This window comes from Patella vulgata, chromosome 1 (genome assembly GCF_932274485.2).
Source record: "Patella vulgata chromosome 1, xgPatVulg1.2, whole genome shotgun sequence".
NCBI lineage: Eukaryota > Metazoa > Mollusca > Gastropoda > Patellidae > Patella > Patella vulgata.
Window position 1 is genome coordinate 9,107,889 of NC_065879.2, and position 25,200 is coordinate 9,133,088.

A 25,200-nucleotide genomic window follows, 5' to 3' on the forward strand; every position below is an offset into this window, starting at 1 on the left:
TTGTATCCTTAATGACAGTGGCAACATCTCATTTCCGCTCGCGGTCCTCTTGGGATACTTTACGATTTTCCTATTACTATGTAATATTTCCCATATAAGGAGCTAGACAGCCATATCTCTTTGATCAAAAACGTGGCACATCAACCGTAACAAGATAATCGCCATCCTAATTGTCCGAATAGAAATTCATTGTCCGAATAAAAACAATTTCTTGATATTACTTGACTAATTTTTTTCAGGGACTGGACTTTTTCCCCATAGACACCTTTGTCTTTACAGACCCCTAAAATATGGCCATGGTCTATCTGAAGCAGAGAAATATCGTTTTAGGTTAAGTGACGTTATATTATATTGAAATTATAGGTCTGCATTATTGCAATCCATATGGGACCAACAAATTGAGTCAGCAGTCAGCCAGAAGTGTTAAAACTTCAACATAGATTTGAATGATCTATCTCCATTTCTGTAGTTATTTAGTGTGAATGAACCCAGTGTATATTGATTGATTCATGAATATATTTAAATAAACAATTGATTTTTGACTGAGTTAAATTACTAAAGGATCTTGACCTTCATAAATCATGGCCTAAAACATTCACTGGGGTTATACTGGTTAATTTGATATATGGGGTGGGTCGCCTTGACGAAGTGTGATGGGCGAACATTTATACATACTTTAATTTTATTTATTTATATGTCTTTTATTCCCACATTTCTCAATACGGTACTACGCGGGGAGCTTGATGGCCGACTGGTTAGCACGTGTGCGCTGTATCATAAAGCCTGTCATTGAGTCATCTGGCGTGATTTTGATTCCCCGGTTGTACGTGACAAGGAGTAGGGTCGTCTGTCCAACCTCGTGGGTTTTCTCTGGGTCCTCCAGTTTCCTCCCACTGCTAAAGATTGCTATGCGCAAGCGAATTATTGAAATAAAATTAAACCATGAGTTAGTCCCGAAATGACCAAGTTTATGTCGAGTGGACGTTAAACCCAATCTCTCAATAATACGCCCCACACTTCAAGCTTTGGAGTACACAATCACGGACTTCTCCCCGGGTCTCACCAAACCTCTGCACGTCACTGAGTATTGCTCAAGTTATATAACCCAGTCTCCATTAGCCCAGTCGTGTAGAGAACAGAAGGAAGATAAGCTCCATTTCATTTCAAGTTATATATATTCACATTAACACCAATATAAGTTTTAAACGGCAACTCAGTTTACCTAATGACGTGTAAAATAGAATTGATTTTTATATAATTGTCCTAGAAACCATCTGTTACCCGAGTAATGTACAATCGGCATATCTTTCAGGTCTATATCTCTACGTTATTGTAGCAATGCCAATTAATTTGCTTCTTTTGATTTCATATTAAAATTATATAAATAATTTGTTTAATGACTATCTTACACATTTCACATAGCATAACTCTTGGGCACGCTCTACTGTAGGATCTAAACAGCGATCGATTATGTGCAATTCTCGGGTGAGATTTGCCTGGATAGCAATTGTATTAAATCAAACGGACCCTTTTTAGGCATTGGACGCGCACTATCAGGAGCCATGACACGCTATCCTGTTAGATCTTGAATTCCACTCAACACGCGGTTAAACAAGAACCCATGTTATTCAAGTCGGTGTTCTCTCTATATTTAGGCTGGTGGGGGAGGTTATTTCATACGGGAAATTCATCTATCGAGAATTCTGAACCCTAACCCTAACTCCACTAGAATCCTTACTACCAACACCCCATCTGAACGACTAGATACGGTTCCATGCCTCCCGTACTACACCCATAGGCGTACGGGCTCGATGACAGTTAGGGGGGCAGAACCCGAAATGCCCGAAAAAAAAATCGGGTTTACAGACAGCGGCGTCGGTCTTCCTCGAGAGGCGAAGAAGCAGAGCTTACCTTGCATGGACCCCCCCCCCCCCGCCCCCAAAGAAAATTTTGGAATATTTGACGGCTGCAAACACGTTTTCCTGCTATTTCAGTCCTTGAACAAAATGGTCTATTATAGCCTAATTAAGATGGCTGACTCGAATTCCAATCAAAAGATCAATCGTTTACAGTCCACGAAGACAGGACCGTTAGCAGAAAATTTTGAAAATTTAACTGCCGCGAACGCGTTTTCCTGCTATTCCAGCCTGTGAATACAGCAACTTCAATTTGGTCCAATATAGCCCACCTGGCTGACCCGAATTCCAAGCAACCAATCAATCGTCGCGGAGTATGGAGGCCTCACCCTCCCGGAGAAAATTTTGAAAATTTAACCACCGCATATGCGTTTTCTGCTTTTCTAGCCCGTGTAAGCAACTCCAACAGTATCCAATGGTTTTGTAACCTAAATCCCATTTTGCATTCCAACCATTCAATCAGACTGTTGCAGCTGCATTCACAAATAATAATCGAGGCCCGAAAAATGTCGCACAAAGTAGAGTGGCTCTAGTCAAAATGTTTTAATCCATAGTCAACTCAGTACAAATTCGTGGTATTCAATTAAAAGATAAGTAAAATTGGTGTTTTATTAGGGCTCGGTGACAGGGAAGCAAAACTAGAATTGCCCGAAAAAATTTCAGGTTTACAGACAGCGGCGCCTGTTTACTTCGAGAGCCGAAGAAGCGGAGCTGACCTTGTAAGGACCCCCCCCCCCCCAAGAAAAATTTTGGAAGGCTTGACGGGCGCAAACGCGTTTTACTGCTATTCCAGCCCGTAAAATTAGTGTTTTATTAGATTTCGGGCACTTTATTTTGCCAAGTATATGAAATAATTTTTTTTTTACTTTACCCGTCTGCCCGAAAAGTCAGCTTGCCCGAAAGTTAGGGGGGCAGCTGCCCCCCCCCCCCTGCCCCCCTGGCTCGTACGCCTATGACTACACCACCGACAAGGGGAAAATCACGCTGTAAAATCCAGAGCTACTTTCTTGGCCAACGCCGGGTTCGAACACGGGAACTCCAAGGTAAGTTGGTTAGTGCCTTAATCATCGGACCACCGTAAAGCCTAGATTATGTCGCCCTACGAGGCAACAAAACTGACGGCAACTCGAAATCGGCGACTGGTTTATGATAAGTGGAACTGATCAGTCGTGACTACCTGGGCGACCTGAGCGCTCTTACGACTTTAATGTTAATTCTCGTCTCTTAGACCGGCTCTAACTTTTTCCCAAATTTTCGTTGGGTAGAACGCTTTCTACCACAGATGGAGCAACATGTGGCAACCTCTTGCCCAAAAGCACGTATGAGGTTCACCATGGAAAACTTGAGATACACAAGCTGGAAGTAGAGACAAGAAAACATGCAATTTTGGACCCTACATGTCAACCTAACCAACCTCTCAACTCTTGTATCCTTCCGCCTCAAAATCATGAATATTCACCAAAACCTGGTAGAAAATGTATTTTCAAACCCTTTTCTTCGATTCTACACCAAAAAGTCAACAAAAATCGCCATGCAAAAGGGGGAAAAAGGGAACGGGAGAGAAAGACTAAAAATAAAATATTTGGTGAGCTGTGTCCATGTAGAATGATGCCATTTTAAAGGTTATCACGTAGGAGTCATATGATAAGTTGCAGCTCCATTTCTGCAACTGACGCCGGGCGACATGAGCGCGCTTACGACAATGATCAACTGGATGCTCGTGGTTGCATCCAGTAGTGAATAAATTCAGTCGCAGTGACACAAGCTCTCAATTTCCGTTAGCCGTCAGTTTTATCGCGTCGTAGAGCGACATAAGCTAGGCTTCCCTCCCAACCAACAAGACGAGCCCGTATATTGCTATCATGTAATCTAATACTTGATAAACAGACCTGATTCTTACTGAACATCAACAACTTAATCTAAACAATTCCATGTTAATTAATAACTTTCTACAAGAACAGAACCACAGCCTGCAGACTAATAATAATAACCAGAATATAAAAACACAACAGATGAACAGGGAGTGTTAAATTGATGAAGTGGGGTTAACGTTTGACTTTTCTGTACCGACTCATCTTCAATAGAAGGCTTGATCTCACTTTAACCATGTACATCTTATCAAGGCCTTCACGTAATACCCTGCATATTTTGGCACTAATTTCGATTGAATACAAACCGATCTTGTGAGCCTATCAGATTCCTCGATGGTCGCGAATACCAAGTCTCGCGCTTTCAAGCTAAAATGTCAACATGTGATAATCGAGTTGCAAAGTTCAAGTTTCCTGATTGGACGCTACTGTTCACGTGTCTTTAGATAACGTAGCGATAAGTTCAGGAATTGTGAAGTAATCTAGCAACGTCCAGATGTTTTAAACTCGCAGTCGTTGCTTCAGGAACGTGGTACCGACTAGGCTCATAAAGAGGGGTATATGAGGGACGTTTTGACCCGACAGTGGAGTGTCCGCCTACTCTTCGTCGAATTAAAAAATTGTGAAGGGTTTGTACTCTTAAATAGGGATCACGGCCCAACATTTTTGTGAACAATATCAAAATGTAGATAGCAGGATAAGAGTATAAGGTAATATAATTTAATCAACAATCATAACTCTGAAAGTACGTCTGTGAAAACCCTGCAAAACGATATGTACCACCCTGACTCCAGTACTAATGAAAACGTAATGAACTTAACTGAGTACAAGACCCAATTAACAGACAGACGGATGAACTTAATTGAGTACAAAACCAACAGACTGACGGATGAACTTAACTGAGTACAAGACCCAACAGACGGGTGGACATGGCCATTATACAGCTCCCGAACCACGTGTTCGTATAAACATCAATAAGTCTATCACTAGTATGAAACATAGGTGAATAAATGAAATAACTATAATTTATTATAACCTGTCATATTATAAAGACTCTAGGCCATATGTTGATACTATAACCATACGATCTATAACTATTTATATATAAATACTATATTTTATATTCTATTATCCAGGGGGGGGGGGGGGGCGAATCGTTAGCACGTACGCGCTGTATCATAAGGCCTGTCATTGAGTCAACTGGCGTGGTTTCGAATCCCCGGTTGTACGTGACAAGGAGTAGGGTCGCCTGTCCAACCTCGTGGGTTTCTCCGGGTCCCTCGGCTTCCTCCCACTGCTAAAGACCCCTACGCGCAAGCGAATTATTGAAATAAAATTAAACCATGTTAGTCCCGAAATGACCTAGTTTGTGTCGAGTGGACGTTAAACCCTCTCTCTCTCTCTCCCTCTCTCTCTCTCTCCCCCTCTCTCTCTATCTCTCTCTCTCCCTCTCTCCCCCTCTCTCTCTCTCTCTCTCTTATCCACGGACTAGTCACTCGATTTTGGGTTTCAGAATGATCTCTCTAATGCCGTCAACATAGTCAGATTGTTGTCAATGTATTCTTCTAAACAAAAGTAGGGGAACTGCATAGGCGTAGGAGCCGGGGGAGGAGGGTGGGGGGGAGGCTGCAGTATTTCAGAGGATGAGATCATACAATTTCGTCCTGGGTATATCTACTACAAGGTTCAAGGTCCCTGTGTATGTGAAAGGTGCCGTACTCGGATGTCTGAACGACGCTTATTGTCATGCGGGTGATTTTGAATCCCTTACAAACTGCACTATTGTATCAAGGAATGGTTGATAAAGACGATGGAATCCTAATAGTTTATAGATAGTAATTGTATTCTATAGAATTGTAACAATTACTATAAATGCCAATAAAACAAATTACAACATTTTAGTATCCTCAACAGACAAGGTTACATGCCAATGTCACGCTGAAGACTTGGGTAAAATCTCTTGATAGGCCTATTTGTAATCCGATTGAATCGATTTTAGATAATCGAGTTGGGTATATTTTAGCGTGGATTAATCTCAGATGCGCTTAAAACTAAGATTAATTGGGGCGTTGGTTAGATTCTCGTAATACTGAGTCTCAAAAGTGAATTTTTTTAGTGGATTTTTGTTTTAAAGAAGTGCTGAATGTTTCTGGTTGTGATATCTTGAATGTTCACAAGCTGGTCTAAATACTACTACAGAATACAATTCTTTAAGAAATTCATTGTACGTTGTAAGATTTGAACAATATGTGTCTTTTCAACTGACAAAAATAGACCGATTGGTTCATTAGGAAGGAGTCTGGTTGTTTCATTAGGAAGGAGGTGGTTGTCAATTGAAAATCGACGTAAACTCTTGTCACTTAACCTTTGGAATTTTATCTCTATAGGAATGTGTACTATATATAAGGTCAGAGTTGAATAAAAGGTGTTAAGCAATTAGGTTAGTCTTATTTATAGTAGTTGACAGTCGTATTTATAAATGTGAATTACTCAGGTTACGACGGTTGGTGTCCTTATTGGATTGAATTACTCACGTCTGCGACATAATCCTGTACGTGACAGACAACATAAATTAAATATGTCCAAACCCAAACCTGGATAGACGTAGATCACTTGCCTTTCTGTACACAAAATTCGTGTGGCGTACTATTGTGTTTGGTTTTGGACAGATTCCTCGGTTTTATTTTGGAAATTAAAATGTATACCTGCCACCAAAACCCCATTTACCTGCGAGGTATAAATTGTAGCGTTCTGAAAATCCCCAGCTCTTCAATGATTCGGGTTTATAACAACTTATTATAACAATTCCTGGAAAATCGAGGAGTAACACTTCTTGCTATATACATACGTTGAACAGTGAGTGATGCTTCTAAATCTGAACAAATGCCTAAATATATTTTTTGTTAATCTCACGATTCTAATCTTTGGCTGTAGTCCAAATACAATCCTACACACAACCCACGTTCTGTGAATATTCAGTCTGATAATATGACTAACTGGTGTTAATTTATATCAACAGTCATTTAATATTTAATACAACGGTTTTACTTCAATATTTAAAAACATTTCCACATAGGCGTAGGGGACCAATCTCAGTTGAGTGGGGCTGAGGCTATTTGCCAAATTTTTAGAATGAAACAATCATTAACTAAAACGAGTTTTCCACAAATGTTATTGCGCAAGGTCTATACTTAAAAGTATTATAGTATACGAAACGTAAACCGCGAGAGACTTCTTCTTTATACTATTACTATCAATTATTGTCACATTTTACCTACTCGTCGTTTGCAGGGAATTTAAAATCACTCAAGACATTCTGGTACTTTTCATATATACGGCGACATTTAACCCTGTAGCAGATATACCCAGGGCGAAATCGTTATACTATCAGTACTATCACTATCAATTATTGTCATATTTTACCTACTCGTGGTTTGCAAGGGATTTAAATCGCTCAAATGACGATAACTGGCTTCAAGACATTCTGGTACTTTTCACATTCACGGTGAACTTTAACCCCGTGGTGGATATATCCATGGCAGGATGAACACTATCAATATCAATTATTGTCATATTTCACCTACTTGTTACAAACATGATACCGTCGATCTACTTAACTAAGTATATATGTGAACATATACATCAGTAATTAAGGTAAAATGACAGTGACTCACCTTTCGCTTGACGAATCAACAGGTAATATAAAAGGTAGATGTAATTACAATAGATATATAAAGACTCAGGTGATGTATATTCTATATCCTATATCAATTACCAATACTGTACAGTTGAATATAACAGTTATAATTACACTGAGTTTTATTGTTATCTGTACATATATAGTAACTTGCATAGATATTATTCTAAAAGTATATATTCTCATTTATAGCATATATACATACGTGTATGTATATTTATATATGTATTCAAATAACCTTAGTCAGTACATACGCAAAATTAAGCTTATTTAAGCAACAAACCTGTCATTATTATTTTTTTTTCTTCTAAATAACATCCCGGGAAATGTAACCACAGACAGGATATCAATGTATACAGGAATAACGCAGCTATTTTAAATCATAGATTTAGTATTGTAATCCTCTGTTTAAATATACACAATTTTATTACAGATACATTATGTAAGATTTAGATAAAGAGCTGGCCATTCGTACTATAATAGTTCGAAAATAGATAATGTAAAATGAAAATATTGAAAATTTCATTCAAATTACTTCATTCTGAGTCAAGTTAGCACTGTTTGTAGTTTTGACAAGATGTGTGCATTGTGGTAACCAGGGCACTGGTATATTCGAGAGTTAGCCCCGCTTTCCCATTTTTAGATTAAATTTTTTAAAATGGCGAATCGTTCTAATCTAGTTAAAATCTCGAGAATCCGATGCCATCGAGGGTTGATTATGGTCTTGTTTGTTAATACAACTTTCTCCTTTTTTTTAGATTAGATTTTTAAATGGCGAATCGTTCTAATCTATTTAAAATCTCGAGAATCTGATGCAACTGTAAATGTTAAATAATAGTTTATATAACATTTCAGGCCTAAAGAAAGACCTGTAATAGACAGATTTAGTTCTTGTATAATGTGTGTTTAAATAAGCAATCTGATTAAAAGATAGATTCTATTTCGTTTCGTTTTTTTAAAAGTTCAAGCTTTGTTTTATGAAACTCCTCGGCAATGTATGGTCAAGTGGTGTTATTTCGATCCTAAAGAGTAGGTTCGTCTGTCTGTCTATAAAACCACATGCATCTCTCTCTCTCTCTCTCTCTTCTCCAAATAAACTAGGCGGGGAGTTTAATTTAAACATACATTACACAAGAGCTAAATCTGCCTATTGCAGATTCTTTCTTTAGGTCTGAAATGTTATCTACCTTGCGATATTTACTGGATTTGAATACATTTTCTGATGGATGATAACGTTAAAATGGATAATCGAGACTTTGTTTTTTATCGTACCGATTTTAGTAATGATGATAGAGGCTAGAACCTAAAATCCAGTCGCTAATATCACGGTTCAGAGTGGAGCGATTTGACTGAAAATTTCAGCATATTCCCTTTACGTATTCTACTTTTTAACTATTATGGTGACAACAGTCAGTTCTTTATCTAATATCCCATAAAGCTCCTTTAATTGTAAGATACTATTTTCCGGTCTGTATTCTTTTTAAAAATATTACAGCTTCAAGTAGGATGGAGCAGGTGATCAAATCAACCCCGAAGGACTATTTTTAATTGGCTGGAGGATCGACGTAACCTGTTATGTGAATGAAACAGTGACATCAGTATAGAATATATAACCACAGCCAAGTGCACTTTTTGTACTTTAATACAAACTATGTCTATAAATAACCCCATCTGTCAATCAACGGCATCAACTTGGAATCAACTCAAACTATTTTAAGAAAGTAAAGTGACAAACCCACCTATAGATTACATCTAAAACAACAGATAAAATAGCTTAGTTACTTCATCAAAATTAGAATTGGGACGAACGGGCTAGTCTGTCTGTTAAGGGTGGGGGGCGAATAGTTATCGCGTGGGCGTTGTATATGTCGAGCGGACGTTAAACCCCATGTCTCTCTCTATATCTCTATATATATAACTTCTAAAAGCATATTATTCATTGGAATATTTTCTATGCGCCCTAACCACTGGGTCGGGCCACACCCATCCCCACCCTCCGCCCCATCTCAGCTGTTTACATAAAAATTCTTGCTCGACAAGTCACATGTCGAGTGAACGTTAAAAACTCACGTAGCTTTCCATACATATCAAGAATTCTCCTGCATAACTAAACTTTTGTTCAGACAATTTCCATTGCAAGAGGGTCGATCCACAAGCTCAGTCCTTATTTACTAGGGACCTTCTCTGTCAATGCTACCGTCTATCGCGGGAGCGGTTGCCCTCGGGGTGGGGGAACTCTTCCGTTGTACAAAATTAGGAACCTCAACTTATTGCGGAAAATAACAAATGAACGATCCTATTCAAGGGAGACTACACGTGTTAACACATTCCCGAGGAATAGGTTGGAAAAAAAATATGTCCGCGCAATTCTGGACCACTACTAGCCTATATTGTACAGAATTAATTCTTTAATTCAATAATACTAGGGTCTACCCTGTGCTGGCATGGCCATTTAGGAACCCCACACAAATTGAACAAGAGTTATGCAACATTGCAAAGAAAACCAAAGAATTTATAGTCTTTTTAACACACAAGACCACATGTCAGAAAGTGTCGACAGGTTTACGAGATGTAAACAGGGCTAGCACTACTACCCACCCTAACCCTAACCCTGCACCTAGCTGGCCTTAACGTTGCTAAGTCTCTAACTCATTATCATCCAAAGTCTTCGACATTGAAAACACGAATTATTTGTCAATTTAAATCAACATTGATGTTGTGGTCTTATCGGGAAAAGATGGGCTTCTGATATCCATTATTTAAGACAAAATAAACAGTTTACCAGTGGTACACGAATCCTGTATCATAATGCGTTTCAGCGCCATTACGAGGCTAGACATATTCCAGAAGTCTGGAGAGCATGCGCAATAAATACTATCGGTGCAGACCGGAATAACTAGACGCTCGAGAATGCCATTCAATTGAGACCTCTGGCGTATTTCGCCGCACATAACTGATTAGAAATTACAGTAAAACAGAAACGATTGAATGGAAATCAGGTTATATACGTTCATATTACATTATCATATGCGTTTCGACCCATTTGTGTCAATTTCTAGGTCCCAAATGTTAGCGATTTAGATCCTTTAACAAATAGATTTAGCCCATATTATTACATCTCGTACCTGTGTAGTAAACATCCAGGTTAAAGTTCAGATGGGGAATTATGTTGAGACTGTATGTGCATTTATTTATATTAAAACAACGGTGAACTGTAAAGAAATTCTATTAAGAGATAATTCTCCATTAAACCATAAGAGTGTTTTTCATTTCTTTCTAAAATAAAAAAAAGAACAATGTGCGCCGTGCCCACGTGAAACGTGTTAAGAGACCTAATTCTATCACGCAAAAACAATTTTACTAGTTTGTAAACGACAGACTTGTTCCCTAGAGTGTAAGTAATTCGCAGACAATTTTAAATCAATCCTTTAGTCGGATAATCAGAAATTTTTTCTCCAAAGGCATCGACGTAGACTGTTTGACTCTTGAGAAATGATAATGTTGGAATAACAAGTTTCAAGTTCCTATGTCTGGGGCATTGTCTGGATTGGGCCATTAAGAAATGAAATGGAAGATGAAATAGGGTTTAACGTCCTAATTCATCGATTAAGCTACTTATTAATTTCTAGCCATAGTTAAACATACATTATGCAAGAGCTAAACCTGCCTATGGTTGTTCTTTCTTTAGGCCTGAAATGTTATCTAAATTATTAATTAGACATCAATTACGTTATCCAGATCATAATCAACTCTCGATGGCATCGCTAGCCTGCAATCTTTAAACATACATTATGTAAGAGCTAAATCTGTCTATTGCAGGTCTTTCTTTAAGCCTGAAATGTTATCTAAATTATTAATTAGACATTTATTAACATGACAAGACCATAATCAACTCTCGATGTGTCGAATTTTCTCTGGATTTGCTGCCCAACGCTCATTGATGATTTAATCCAAAAATGGATAATCGAGACTATGGTTTTTATCGCACCGACTTTAGTAATGATGTTCGAAGCTAGGCCTAAAATTCAAACGCTAATATCTCGGTTCTGATATTGACTGTAATTTTCAGCATATTCCCTTTACATTATCTAGTTTTATTATAATGAGAACTGCCAGCTCTTTATCTAATCTTCCATAATGTATCTTTAATTTATCTATTAAAATTTCCACATTGACAAATAAAGTAAAAAAGAACAGAATTGAACGATTTCAGTAGTTCACATTAGATTTACTTAAAGGAGCTAAACTTTTTGCAGTTTAAAAATTGTTGGATTGGGTTTATACGATGTAATTTCAAATATTAATGCGACTGAATCTATTCGATTTTATTTTCTGTCAGTCTGCATAGTAGTTTATGTTTCGTTTTGTTTTTATTTTTTCTGTTCGAAATATTAAGCGGAAGTCAGTCTGAATGAATACTAATTTTTGTTTCGTTTTTAGTTTAAAATGTCGACAATCGAGCAAAACATAATCAATTCTATCTTAGCCACTTTACAAGCAAATCAAAACGAATTTATATTCTCTAATCGGCATTCTGGATTTGTGATGCTACTTCACAAAGCATATCAACCAGAATTTACAGTCACTGGTCATCATAATTTGAAAGGTTTTAAATGTAGACGGATAGCCACTTCATAAGCCTATCAACACGAATGTAAAGTCACTATTCATCATAATTTGAGGGCTTTGAAATGTAGACTGATAGCCACTTCATAAGCAAATCAACACGAATTTAAGGTCTCTAATCGGCATTTATGAGATTTAAAATGTAGACCCATAGCCACTTCACAAGCCTATCAACATGAATTTACATTGCAATTTCTCATCATGATTTAAGGGGTTGTGAATCTTTTGCAAACTACGACATTTTGAAGGTTGGATCTTTAAAAGGAATATCAGATCGAAAATGGTTCAATTCCGTTCAGTATTTATATCGAGATATGACGAATTGAAAATTTGTTGATATTCGACATGGATTTCAGACCAGCGCCACCTGCGTAAAATCATTTGATTGAATTCAAGCCGGAAGATTATCTACCGTCGATATCTTCATTTTGTTTTCTTCATTAAATGCTGAAAACTCAATGTGAGTACAAGAGTGGCGCTTGCACGTGACAAGGAGTAGGGTCGCCTGTCTAACCTCGTGGGATATCCCCGGTTCCCCTGGTTTCCTCACACAGTTAAAGACCTCTACGCGCAAGCGAATTATTGAAATAAAATTGAACTATATGTTAGTCCTGAAATGACCTAGTTTGTGTCGAGGGGACCTTAAACCTCTCTCTCTCTCTCTCTCTCTCTCTTAGAGTAGATTAAAGCGGTGGCAAATTAGACACTATCCGAAAACTGCAAATGACGGTCAGCGACTAGACGTATAGTATTGGATTATTTATAACTGTCTAAGAATGTTCAATACTGACTTATTTAGATATATGAAATGAAATGAAATAGGTTCAACGTACTACTTTTCTGCACCGACTGGGCTAATGAAGACGGCCATACGCCACGCTATGTGCTATAATGGGTTCTTTTACGTGCTCGCCAATGTGTACACGAACGACTAGAAAGCATTCCTTGTCGGCCTCCCGTCTTGCACCAAGAGGGGAAAGCTCACCGGAAAATCCCGAGAAACTTTCTCGGCCAGCATTGAGAGAGAACGAAGATCCCCAGGTTAGCGAGACAGCGTCTTACTCAACGAGCCACCACAGCACTCATATACATACATAACAGTCAACACCTTCTTTGAGCGACATTTAGCAATTGACATACGTAATAAACACAAAAACATAATATGGAACACAATTACTATTTTAATTAAAGCAACGTTTTGTTTGCTTGAAAACGTTGAAAGAACCCTCAACGAAACGTCGCTTTAATCAAAATAGTAATTGTGTTCCATATTATGTTTATTGTGTTTAGAACAGTAAACACGCTGATATAGAAGGCCATATTCATTAAAACAAACAATAACAACATACTTCACCTTAAAACCAGTCAAATGTGCTTTAGATATACTCAAATTATATATCCATATACCTGATATTCTTTGAGTGTACACGAGCCAAAACCTGTACATTTATAATAACTCTCCTGTGCGATTTCTCAAGAAAGCTAACATCGATCTTAAATGATTACTAGAGCTTGAACATATCCATATAGAAATAGCCTAACTAGAGTATCAAACACGTGTTACGATATTGTAACAAAAAATATAAATATCTAATCGATGGAGGTCGTGAAATACATTGAACTATTATAAGTTGAAAGTGGAGCTAGAAGTATTTATTTCATCTCTAAGTAAGAAAACGTTTATATTTTCACTCATGCTACGCATTCGTGTAAATATAAGTTTTCTTGCTTCTCGATGAAATAAAATATGTTATTCACTCTAAAACGACAAATATCCTCTATTTATTTTAGGTTCAAAAGGAATTCAGCAATACGCCATCTTGGGTGGTTATTAACGTATTAAGAAACGAAATGAAATGGGGTTTAACGTCCTACTGTTCTGCTCCGAACTGGGCTAATAAAGACGGGCATACGGTAATACAGTGTGTTATGGAGGAAATTTTGCCCAGACAGCGGCACTACGCTCTACTCTTATATCGAATTCCAACTGTCAAGGGATCTTTTACGTGCACGCCAATGGGTGTACACGGGACCTAGGTTTTTCGTTCCATCCGAACGACTAGACTCTTGTCCTTGCCAGGCCCTCCGTCCTGCATCACTGACAAGGGGGAACCACGCCGGAAAATCCCAATGAACTTTCTCGGCCAATGTAGGGTTCGAACACCCGACCTCCAGGCTAACGAGCCAGCGTGTTACCTAACGTATTATGATATGTTCCAGGAAGGTGTTATAATGAGAAATTCATAACGCGATTATTAATTATACATACGCGATTCTACAAGCCAGAATGTAATTACTATAAAACGATATTTAAATCTAAATCGATCAATCTCAATAACTCGTTCGGTATAAAGTCATTTGCTCTCACAGTCAAGTGCGCGCTGTATCATAAGGTCTGCCATAGAGTCAACTTGTATCTCTATCTTTTTACTTGCGTTTTGCATGTTTCTTGTCCGTGGGTTTGTAGCGCGTACGCGTTGTATTAGAAGATCTCTCGCTGAGTCAAATGACGTGGTTTCAATTCCCCGTTACAGGGAGTAGGGTTGCCTGTCCAACCTCGTGGGTTTTCTGCGGATCCTCCGGTTTCCTCCCACTGCTAAAGACCCCTACGTGCAAGCGAATTATTGAAATAAAATTGAACCATATGTTAGTCCCGAAATGACCTGGTTTGTGTCGAGTGCACGTTTAAATCCTATTTCCCCGTCTCTCTATCTGTTACGAAAAAATCAAATGACCTAGTTTGTGTCGAGTGGACGTTAATCCCCATTTCTCTCACTCTCTCTCACAGTCAAGCATGTATACCCACGCAATCACTCGAGTTTAAAATTTCGTCCTTTAAAGGGAATGGTCTAAAAGGGAGTTTATTGTTCTTAACGGTATCTTCATTGCTCACAATTATCTTATCAGGCCCTCCTCCATGGGTGTGGGGGGGGGGGCGCTGGACAACGAACGTTTTATACGGACTTGTTAACCCTCCCGTGGTATAACTAACCCGATTTCTGTCGGGTCAGACAAAAAAAAACAAAAAAATAACCCCCACACATTTAGATATTTTACTAAAATACCCCGAAGCAGCAATATTTTCATTGCTTAATACACCAAATAGACACCACTGCCCTTAAGACCAACGTGAACCAATAAAGTTACAAAAGTAGGATGAAGGATATTATCAAAGAGAGTTTCACTACAATCCCATTAAAGTGATCACGGAAATTTAAAATTCGTGTATGTGCGCGCACAAATCCAGTGAGAGATCGCTACCAACGTTAGTTTCTCATACTCAATAAATTATTAGGTTATATATTTAGTTGATTAAATACTCTTCCTGGCGGTTTTTTTTTTCTTTTCTAAATCGAAATCGATACCCTTCCGCTTATTGAATAACAATTTCACGGAATCAACTGAGAATAGTGCAAGATGGATGAAAGATAGTCGTCATGCTAGACAATTGTTACATTATTAATAATCTAAACATAAAAGCTTACCAATTTTCCTACTGACGCGTATATTGGTGATCGACAACAGAGCTATCAACGTTATCCGATAATCTTCAGATCCCTAGAGTAAGGTTTTCTCGCAACCATTAACAAGTATATTAAATAGTAATAAAATCCACCTTACCTTGCTATTGTTAGGTAACTACATACAGAACTCTGCTATATCCTGAAACGAAATAAAACGAAACGAAATTTAAGCACAAAAACAAAACTGTTCCGTAGTAAACTGAACTGTCCAAAATTTCTTTCTTTGCATCGGACAATATCAAACAACCCAAATTTAAAAATAAAATCTTTCTTCAACTTCCGACCCTGTGTTTCAACGTCACATCAGTCTGGATGTGACATTGTTTGCATCACGGGTTTGTAGTCTCGGTTATTGTTTACATAGAAGAATCCTAAATTAAATCATGCAAACAGTCATAAGCCGTTTTGTAACATTTTCTCAACACGATCATTGAAGGCACATATAAACGTGATTCGGTGACTGTTGTCATAGATTTGGAGAATGCTCCATGACCATAATATGAACGACAACGTACACAGTAGTAGTGTGTAGTAAAGTTGTATATTGCAGTGACATGTGTTATAAAAAAACAGCATGAAAAAATCAATATAAAATACCAATTACATATGACATTTATACGAAAGGCTAAGTATTAACACCAATTCAATGTCTGTTGAAGCTCTAAGTATTCCTTCTACAGCCGTTGGGAGTTTGTTTCTAAGGTAAGCGTTAGTTAGAAATGTTACCCATGGGATTTCCTACTAGTGATTCTGGTGATACTGTGATGATACTGTCATCACTGACATAAAGACAAGGTCCTGGGAGGTACCACAGGTAATTTTGATACCGTGATGAATGATCATCACCGTAATAAAGATAAGGTCCTGGTAGATACTATCGATGCTGTTGGTCATACTGTAATATATGTAATAAAGATAATGGTCTTTGAAGCTACTACAGGTGATGCTGATGGTCATCACTGTAATAAAGATAATGGTCTTTGGAGCTACTACAGGTGATGCTGATGCTACTGTGGGAGATAGCCATGACCGTAATAAAGATAAGGTCCTGGTAGATACTATCGGTGCTGTTGGTGATACTGTGATATATGGCCATCACTGCAATAAACATAAAGGTGATGCTGATGATACTGTGGGAGATAGCCATCACTGTAATATAGATAACGGTCTTTGGAGCTACTACAGGTGATGCTGATGATACTGTTGTAGATGACCATCACTGTAATAAAGACAAGAGCCATGGGAGCTATTAAAGGTGATGTTGATGATACTGTGATAGATGGTCATCAGGGTAAAAAAGATAAAGTTCCTAGGAGCTACTTCGGGTGATTCTAATGGTACTGTGATAGATGACCATCACTGTAATAAAGTTACGGTTTTTGGTAGCTACTACAGGTGATTCTGGTGATACTGTGGGAGATGGTCATCACTACAGGTCATTCTGGTGATACTGTGGGATATGGTCATCACTACAGGTCATTCTGGTGATACTGTGGGATATGGTCATCACTACAGGTCATTCTGGTGATACTGTGGGAGATGGTCATCACTACTGGCGATTCTGACGATATTGTAGGAGATGGTTATCACGTTAATAAAGATAAGGGTCATAGAAGGTACTAAAGCTAAGATCCTGGTAGAAACTACAGGTGACATGATTTGATGTTTTGATGTGGACCCCGACACGTGTGATAGATATATTTATAGAAGTTTAATACCGTTGTTGTCAGATATACAACAGGCGGTTAATATCTGAGCGTGGTTACACTTTGAATATTTAAAAGCAATCGAAGTGACAAGACAGTGTTTTTAAACAGAGGAACTCAAAATAACTTCTTATATTTTCATTAACAGAGTTAGTAAATATACAAAAAGGTAAGGAATGAATAAAGTTTAATATCCCCTAAAAACTACACATTTTGAAAATAATTCTAGTGGTGTTTTCTATTTCCAATGGTTAGGTTCGTGAGCAGGAGAATTTTCACGGAACAGCGGCGTCTGTGTCTACTGGTTCTCGAATTCCAACCAATATATATATACACTTTTAGTTCCTCCAGATTGCTACAATTCGGAAGAACTAGACACACAGTTTTGCGGAACTGAACATGCTCTATGACTACAAAAGGAGGGGCTCGCTACGACCTCTAGCTGGCCGGTCACCTCTGGCTTGCGGTTGTGGTTTCGACCCCTTGTGAGCTTATGTGGCTTGGAGATAGGTTCGCCTTCTCAACCTCGTGTGTTTGCTCCGGCTACTCCGGTTCCCTGCGCGTGCGCTCAGGTAATGCAAATGAAAATAAGACAACTTGTCTGCGATATCACCCTCGGTGGAAGCGGACGTTAAACATTAAGAAGAAGAACAACAACAAATTCCTACACCCATACGTATGAATGATACTGCACATGATACCCTGAAAGGCAGCTTTAATAATAGATTTATTTGCAAGAAAAAAAAAAAACAAAAACACTATTTGTTATCATTTACTGACCTTAAATCTAAAATAAAGTTTATCTGGGGTCAAAGCACTAAAATACGACGCCATCTTTTTTTTTTTCTATAAATTCAGCTGAAAGTGTTGGCATGGATTCTTAATGGGTTTTCTTTCTTATTTCCTCTATTGCCAATGTGTTCGTGACATATTAAATTCATTGTAAGATTGTTAATGCTAGATTTCCACTGTCGTGCAATGCGTTACGAATACAATAGTATTATCCCTATTGAGTCCACGATTTGATACGTGCAGTTACGTTTCGATACGATCAACACGATTGCTACGACTGACTTCAATATATGATAAGACCTGATAGGATCACCACGATTACTCCATGATTAAAACCACGATTTCAATCGTAGCGCGAATCGTGACAGTGAGCACCTAGCATAAGAAAATTCCTCTAATTCCATTCACTACCACAAAGAATAGTTAAATCAACGGAATGGCGTTCGTGCATATTTTCAATCGTTTTGAAATTCTTGCTACCTACAATAGAACTGTCTGATAATTAAGTTTGTGAGGTTTATATGTTTTGAAGGAGAGAGAGAGAGAGAGAGAGAGAGAGAGAGAGAGAGAGTCATTTCGGGACTTACACATGATTTAATTTTATTTCAATAATTCGCTTGCGCGTAGGGGTCTTTAGCAGTGGGAAAACACCGGAGCACCCGCAGAAAACCAACGGGGTTAGACAGATGGTCCTATTCCTTGTCACGTACAACCAGGGAATCGAAACCACGCCAGTTGACTCAATGACAGACCTTATGATACATCACGCATGTGTTAACCAGTCGGCCATCTAACCCGCCCTGTTTAGAAGGATGTTATTTGGTTATATTGCTACGTGTAAAAGAATTGTCTGAATTTTTCACTTGCAACCATTCACAAAATACTTTTGGCGGTAAAAAAAACTATGAACAGCAGCCGGCTTGTGTCAATTTAATCACTCATTTTAAAGAATTTGTGAATCAACTTGGCAGCTTCCAGATCTAAAATATTTAGCCCACAAACTTCAATGAAAACTAATATTTTGATTTTAAATCATATTAGTTTTATGTCTGTGGAATTTAACCTGTCTGCGTTTGATTGTTTAACAGCCATTTTGGTCATTAACACCGGCGGGCGCTTTAAATCCAGGAACAGTCCAGATAACTCCACATAAAGAACAAAAATATTTCAAGATACTATGGATAACCGAGCCTAAAGGATGCGCATCATACAATAAGATACGCATATTCTGGAAAGTGGGCCTTTACGTCCATATGATGGAGGTCATAAATTTACAGAACGGTAAAAACAAGTTGCCGTTTATCTCCTTATAGGCCGATATGTTTCGTTTTTGTTATCCCCTTCTACTCGGTAATACTATTGGAACAGGAGTTTTCGCAGCTTAAGTAGGCTATAGTTAGGGGTGTGCTTTTATACATCTATTATAAAATGACCCAAAGCAGAGGAGGAGACATAAGTGGTTGCGCTACATGAGATGCGGAGGGAGTAGGGTGTCTTGTCCTCTATCGCGCGGGACTAAAATCTTAAATTAATGCATATACATTTCATTTAAAGCTTGCTATACCCATGCCCGAAGGGGCAATTTTAATACTGTAGCTTAGAATGATCTCATCATGAAAGCAGTCAGAGAAAATAGGAGTCGTCTTTAGTGAGCTTCAGGGCACGGTATGATTTACTGTTAAATGATGCAACAATGAAATGTCCCCAAACCCGTCTAGTTGCACGAACGGGTGGTTGAATGACCGAATGGTTAGCGCGTACGCGCTGTATTATAAGGTCTGTCACTGAGTCTACCGGCATGGTTTCGATTTCCCGATTGTACGTGACAAGGAGTAGGGTCGCCTGTCCAACCTCGTGGGTTTTCTCCGGGTCCTCCGGTTCCCTCCCACTGCTAGGGATCCCTACAAGCAAGCGAATTATTGAAAAATATTGAACCATAAGTCAGTCTCGAAATGACCTAGTTTGTGTCGAGTGGACGTTACACCCCCCCCCCTCCCAAGGCAAACTTTGACCCTCATAGCACACGACATGCCCATCTTCATTAGCCTGGTAGGAGCAGTAAATTAAAAAAAAAAGATGAACCCAATCTCTTTCTGTAGCCATACTACAAACATCGTCCACGTAACCGACGCCATGCTTAATCCACTGGACAACAGTAATCCCCCGAAATGACAAGGTCAGAGGTTAAGTTTATTTACATTGTGAAAATATTTGTTGAATGTTTTTATTTGATTGATTTAAGAACGGACCATTTATATAGTGACCTTGGTGTAAACAACTGGTAGTTTGAACTTCACAAAAGTACATGTAGTTTTAAAGAGACATACGGGGGAAAAAGACTTAAACATAAACATTAAATCAAGGGAATTGGGGGGTCGGTCGAGGGGGGGGGGGGGTCATAACGAAGAGAGAGAGAGAGAGAGAGAGAGAGAGAGAGAGAGAGAGAGAGAGAGATGGGGTTTAAGCCCACTCGAGACAAACTAGGTCATTTCGGGATTAACACATGGTTCAATATTATTTCAATTATTCGCTTGCGCCTAGGGGTCTTTAGCAGTGGGGGAAAACCGGAGGACCCGGAGAAAACCCACGAGGTTGGACAGGCGATCCTATACTCCTTGTCACGTACAACCAGGGTATCAAAACCCCGCCAGCTGACCTTATGATTGAGCGCGCACATGCTAACCATTCGCCATCCACCCCCACCCCTTATAACGAAGAAGAAGACGACCTAGGTGAAAACATCTGGTAGTTTGAACTTGATAAAAGTGACTTTAAGATGAGGAGTAGACATCAAAATTTATCATTAAATCGAAGTCAATCCAATTGGTCATGGCGAAGAAGGAACGACACGACTAGGGCTAACTGGCACGTTATGCAGTGGGATCCCGTTTGATAATTTTTAAATAAATTCTAAGTAGGCCTATAAAATGTTTCAGTAGATTTCAAGAATTTGGAAAGATAGGTTGCCAGGCAACGAAACATACGCCCACAGCAGCTAAATCGTCCGGGCAGTCAACAAGTGTTGTCGCATATTTTTACTTCTTTCGGTAATGAAACATTTATAATACACTAAAATCTGATTAAGAGTAACAACTCATGAAGTAATTATCAGAAAACCATTAGAATTTGTTTGGTTTTTATAAAGTTCTGGCCCATGCTAACGTTTAGTATACAAAACTTTTAATATCATGGATTTAGCTGTTCAAGTCATAAAAATTCATTGAAAATCAATATACTTGTTCGTCTCAAGCTCTTAAACTCTGTGTATCAATCTGAAGTCAATCGGATGATACTTTAGCCTCTAGAGCGTCACAAGATTTTTCAAAGTGATCAAGGGCCATAACTGTGACAGTAATTATCGAAAATCACTGAAAATGAATAGGCTTCATCGTCTCATGACCTTAAACACTGTATAAATTTAAAGACACTCGGATATTGACTTTAGCCTCTAGAGCGTCCACAAGATCTTACAAAGTGATCAAGGGCCATAACTCTGGCAGTAATTATCGTAAATCGCTGAAAATCATTAGGCGTCTTCGTCTCATGACCTTAAGCACTGTGTATAAATTTAAAGTCAATCGGATATTAACTTTGGCCTCTAGAGCGTCCACAAGATTTTTTGAAGTGATCAAGGGCATTACTCTGGCAGTAATTATGGAAAATCACTGAAAATGAATAGACGTCTTCATCGCATGACCTTAAACACTGTGTATAAATTTAAAGTCAATCGGATATTAACTTTGATCTTTAGAGCGTCCACAAGATTTTTTGAAGTGATCAAGGGCCATAACTCTGGCAGTAATTATCGGAAATCGCTGAAAATCAATAGGGTTCTTCGCTTCTTGACCTTAAACACTGTGTATAAATTTAAAGTCAATCGGATATTAACTTTAGCCTCTAGAGCGTCCACAAGATTTTTTGAAGTGATCAAGGGCCATAACTCTGGCAGTAATCATCGGAAATCGCTGAAAATCAATAGGATTCTTCGTTTCATGGCCTTAAACACTGTGTATAAATTTAAAGTCAATCGGATATTAACTTTAGCCTCTAGAGCGTCCACAAGATTTTTTGAAGTGATCAAGGGCCATAACTATGGCAGTAATTATCGGAAATCGCTGAAAATCAATAGGATTCTTCGTTTCATGGCCTTAAACACTGTATATAAATTTCAAGTCAATCGGATATTCACTTTAGCCTATAGAGCGTCCACAAGCAATTGTGGACGCCGGACCGACGGACGGACAGACGACGGCGACGACAATATACGACCATATTTCAATGTGGGCATATAAAAACTAGAGCTACTGTCAAATGAAGCCAGTACAAAATCTTCAGACTATTGTACTTTTAGCTTGCAGGTTAAAACGGTAGAATATCTAATGCTCTGCTGTAAATTAGAATAGTTGAACATATTTGGTTCCATATAGCTCTTCAATATACATATGGTGCCAATGAAAACGCAGAAATCCTGAAGGGACCCTGGAGATTTTCGGTATTTTACTAGTAGAATATGGAATACCAAAATAGGTTAAAACAGATGTACGAATTTTAGAACAATGGCAAGTGCCACTGGAACATCAAATCTGGAAGCTAGAAAGGCCCAAGGCGGTTAGCAGAGTGACCTCCCTTGTAGCCATAGAAACAGATATAAGTAGTTTAGAACAGTGATTAGTGCCACTGGGAACTCCAACGTCGCTACATGGTATTCTCTCGAGACAAGAACGGTTCGAGGCGGCTAGTAGAGTGACCTCCCCTGTAGCAATGGAAGTATAATATCATGTTTTCTGTTTTTATTAAATACCTCAATATAAATATATAGCGGGGGCTATACTGAATGTCATAAAACGATTTTACAGCGTAAACATGTTACACAATTTTGACGGATAACTTCCCTGGAGTTACTTTCTACCAATAATTCCTTTGGTTGCAAATTCAATCCATAATATGCCTGATTGTTAATATCAGGTATGTATGACATGGAGCCCGATTTTCAACCACCTAAAACTGTTATTGGAGAACACAGATGAAATGAGGTTTATCGACCCCCGAACACTAAGACGTTAAACCCCATTTCATTTCATTTATTGACCCCCCTCCCCAAGTCCCCAGTGGACGTTAAACCCAATTTCTCCCCCCACCTATTTCTGCCCCAACAGGCCTAATCAAGACGGTCTGACCACATTCAATTGTCTACGAAGGAAATGTTCCCCGGAATGCAAGGCTTCTTTCACTTGCACGCCAATGAGGGCACGGCTGGGACTCGGGTTCTCGGAGGAACCCTTTGGGCCCAACGCCGGAATGGAACGCGGGACCGCGTGGTTTGTGAGTTAGTGGCATACTCACTGAGACACTGTGGCTTCAAGGGTTCTTTCACTTGCACGCCAATGAGGGCACGGCTGGAACTTGGGTTCTCGGAGGAACCTTTTGGGGCCAACGCCGGCATAGAACCCGGGACCGCGTGTTTGTAAGTCCGGGTCATACGCACTAAGACACCGTGGCAGCGGAATGGACGCATCAACTGTTTGTCATTGATATATGGCTCCGGAAATAGCGCCACGTGATGACACCGCTTTACTGCATGGTGTTTTAACGATTTCATCTGCAATTAATCAATCAGTCTATAAGCTTTCTATATTGATTTCCAACAAAACGAGATTTTAAAGGAGCTCAGTCTCTAACTCAATATCATCCAAAATCTTCAACATTTAAAACACGAATTATTTGTCAATTTAAAACAACATTGATGCTGTGATCTTACCGGAAAAGGGTGGGCTTCTGATATCCAATATTTAAGACAAAATAAATATTTTACCATTGGTACACGAATCGTGTACCATAATGCGTTTCAGCCCCAGTTCTAGCAAGAGACTAGAGGAACGAGGCTAGACATATTGCACCAAACCAAACGGCTTATGTAGACTGGAATAACCAGACGCTAGGAATTTGCACTCTATTGAGACTGCTGGCTTATTTCACGGAACATAACTGATTTGAAATTAGAGTAAAAACGGAAACGATTGAATGTAAATCAGTTTATATACATTCATATTACGGTATTATATGAGTTGCGACCCACTTGTGTCAATTTCTAGGTCCCATATATTAGCGATTTAGCTCCTTTAAATGCAAGTTCTTAACAACAAGTTTGTATTCAGCACTTAATGTCATCATAATCTGACCCAGCCAGCGTCGTGATGTGCATTAGCAGTTCTACAGGGGCGGATCCAGAGGAAGAGTGTGGGGGGGGGGGGGGGGGGTAAAAACACTTCTTATAAGAAAAGTCAAATTTGTCACGGTCGTGTACTTTATCCTTTATCGTCAGATGGTGGGATGGAATGGGCATTCAAAGCGCGAGATAATGATATAGACATATCTGTTATCACAATGAAATTAAAGCACAATGTGATCGTATTAATTCATAGTAACAATTGCTGTCAAACGGGGTGTTGGGGTTTTCTCTTTCAAATGCTCAGAGAGAGAGAGAGAGACACGATAGAGACATGTATTTCTCAAAGCTTTTCAAGGCCAGGGGGGGGGGGGGGCCGAAGGGGGAGACACACACACCCCCATCTCCCCCCAGATACACTGTCTCAGGAACCTGGCAAACCCCCTCCTGCAAAAATTCCTGGATCCGCCCCTGTTCTAATGTATAAAACTAGTTTTTCCTGACTAGCCACTAATCCTATTCAGAATAACATCATTATCCTGCAGCAAAAATAATAACTAAAATGGCGTAAAAAAAATTGTAGTGTTTGTCAAACAATCTGATTGAAATACAGATCTATATTTCGTTTCGCTTTTTTTATACTTTCGATGGCCTACACTACATGACGCCTAGTGTTGTGCAGACAAGTAAAACTTAATTTTGAACTATAAAAAACGAAAAAAAATAGGATCTGCCTTTTAATCAAAATGGATAATGCTAAATTGATTTAATCTATTTCAGACAGTGAAAATATTTCCTTTTGAAGTAATACCATAACAATTATGATTGTTAAATTGAACCAACATCGAGGTATATAAAATACCTCCCCGGAAAGACCTTTTTTCAAGTGACCACACCTGTTGAAG

General features: G+C 38.8%; 1 protein-coding gene across 1 annotated transcript in view; it reads right to left on the minus strand.

Annotated features, from left to right (window-relative positions):
• The window catches only part of LOC126812215 (uncharacterized), a 102,996-nt gene that overhangs the window by 41,072 nt on the left and 36,724 nt on the right, over window positions 1–25,200 (minus strand). Inside the window, exon 2 of the mRNA XM_050538490.2 lies at window positions 15,729–15,770. The gene's annotated coding sequence lies outside the window, so the exon portion shown is untranslated. The remainder of the gene's footprint in view (window positions 1–15,728; window positions 15,771–25,200) is intronic.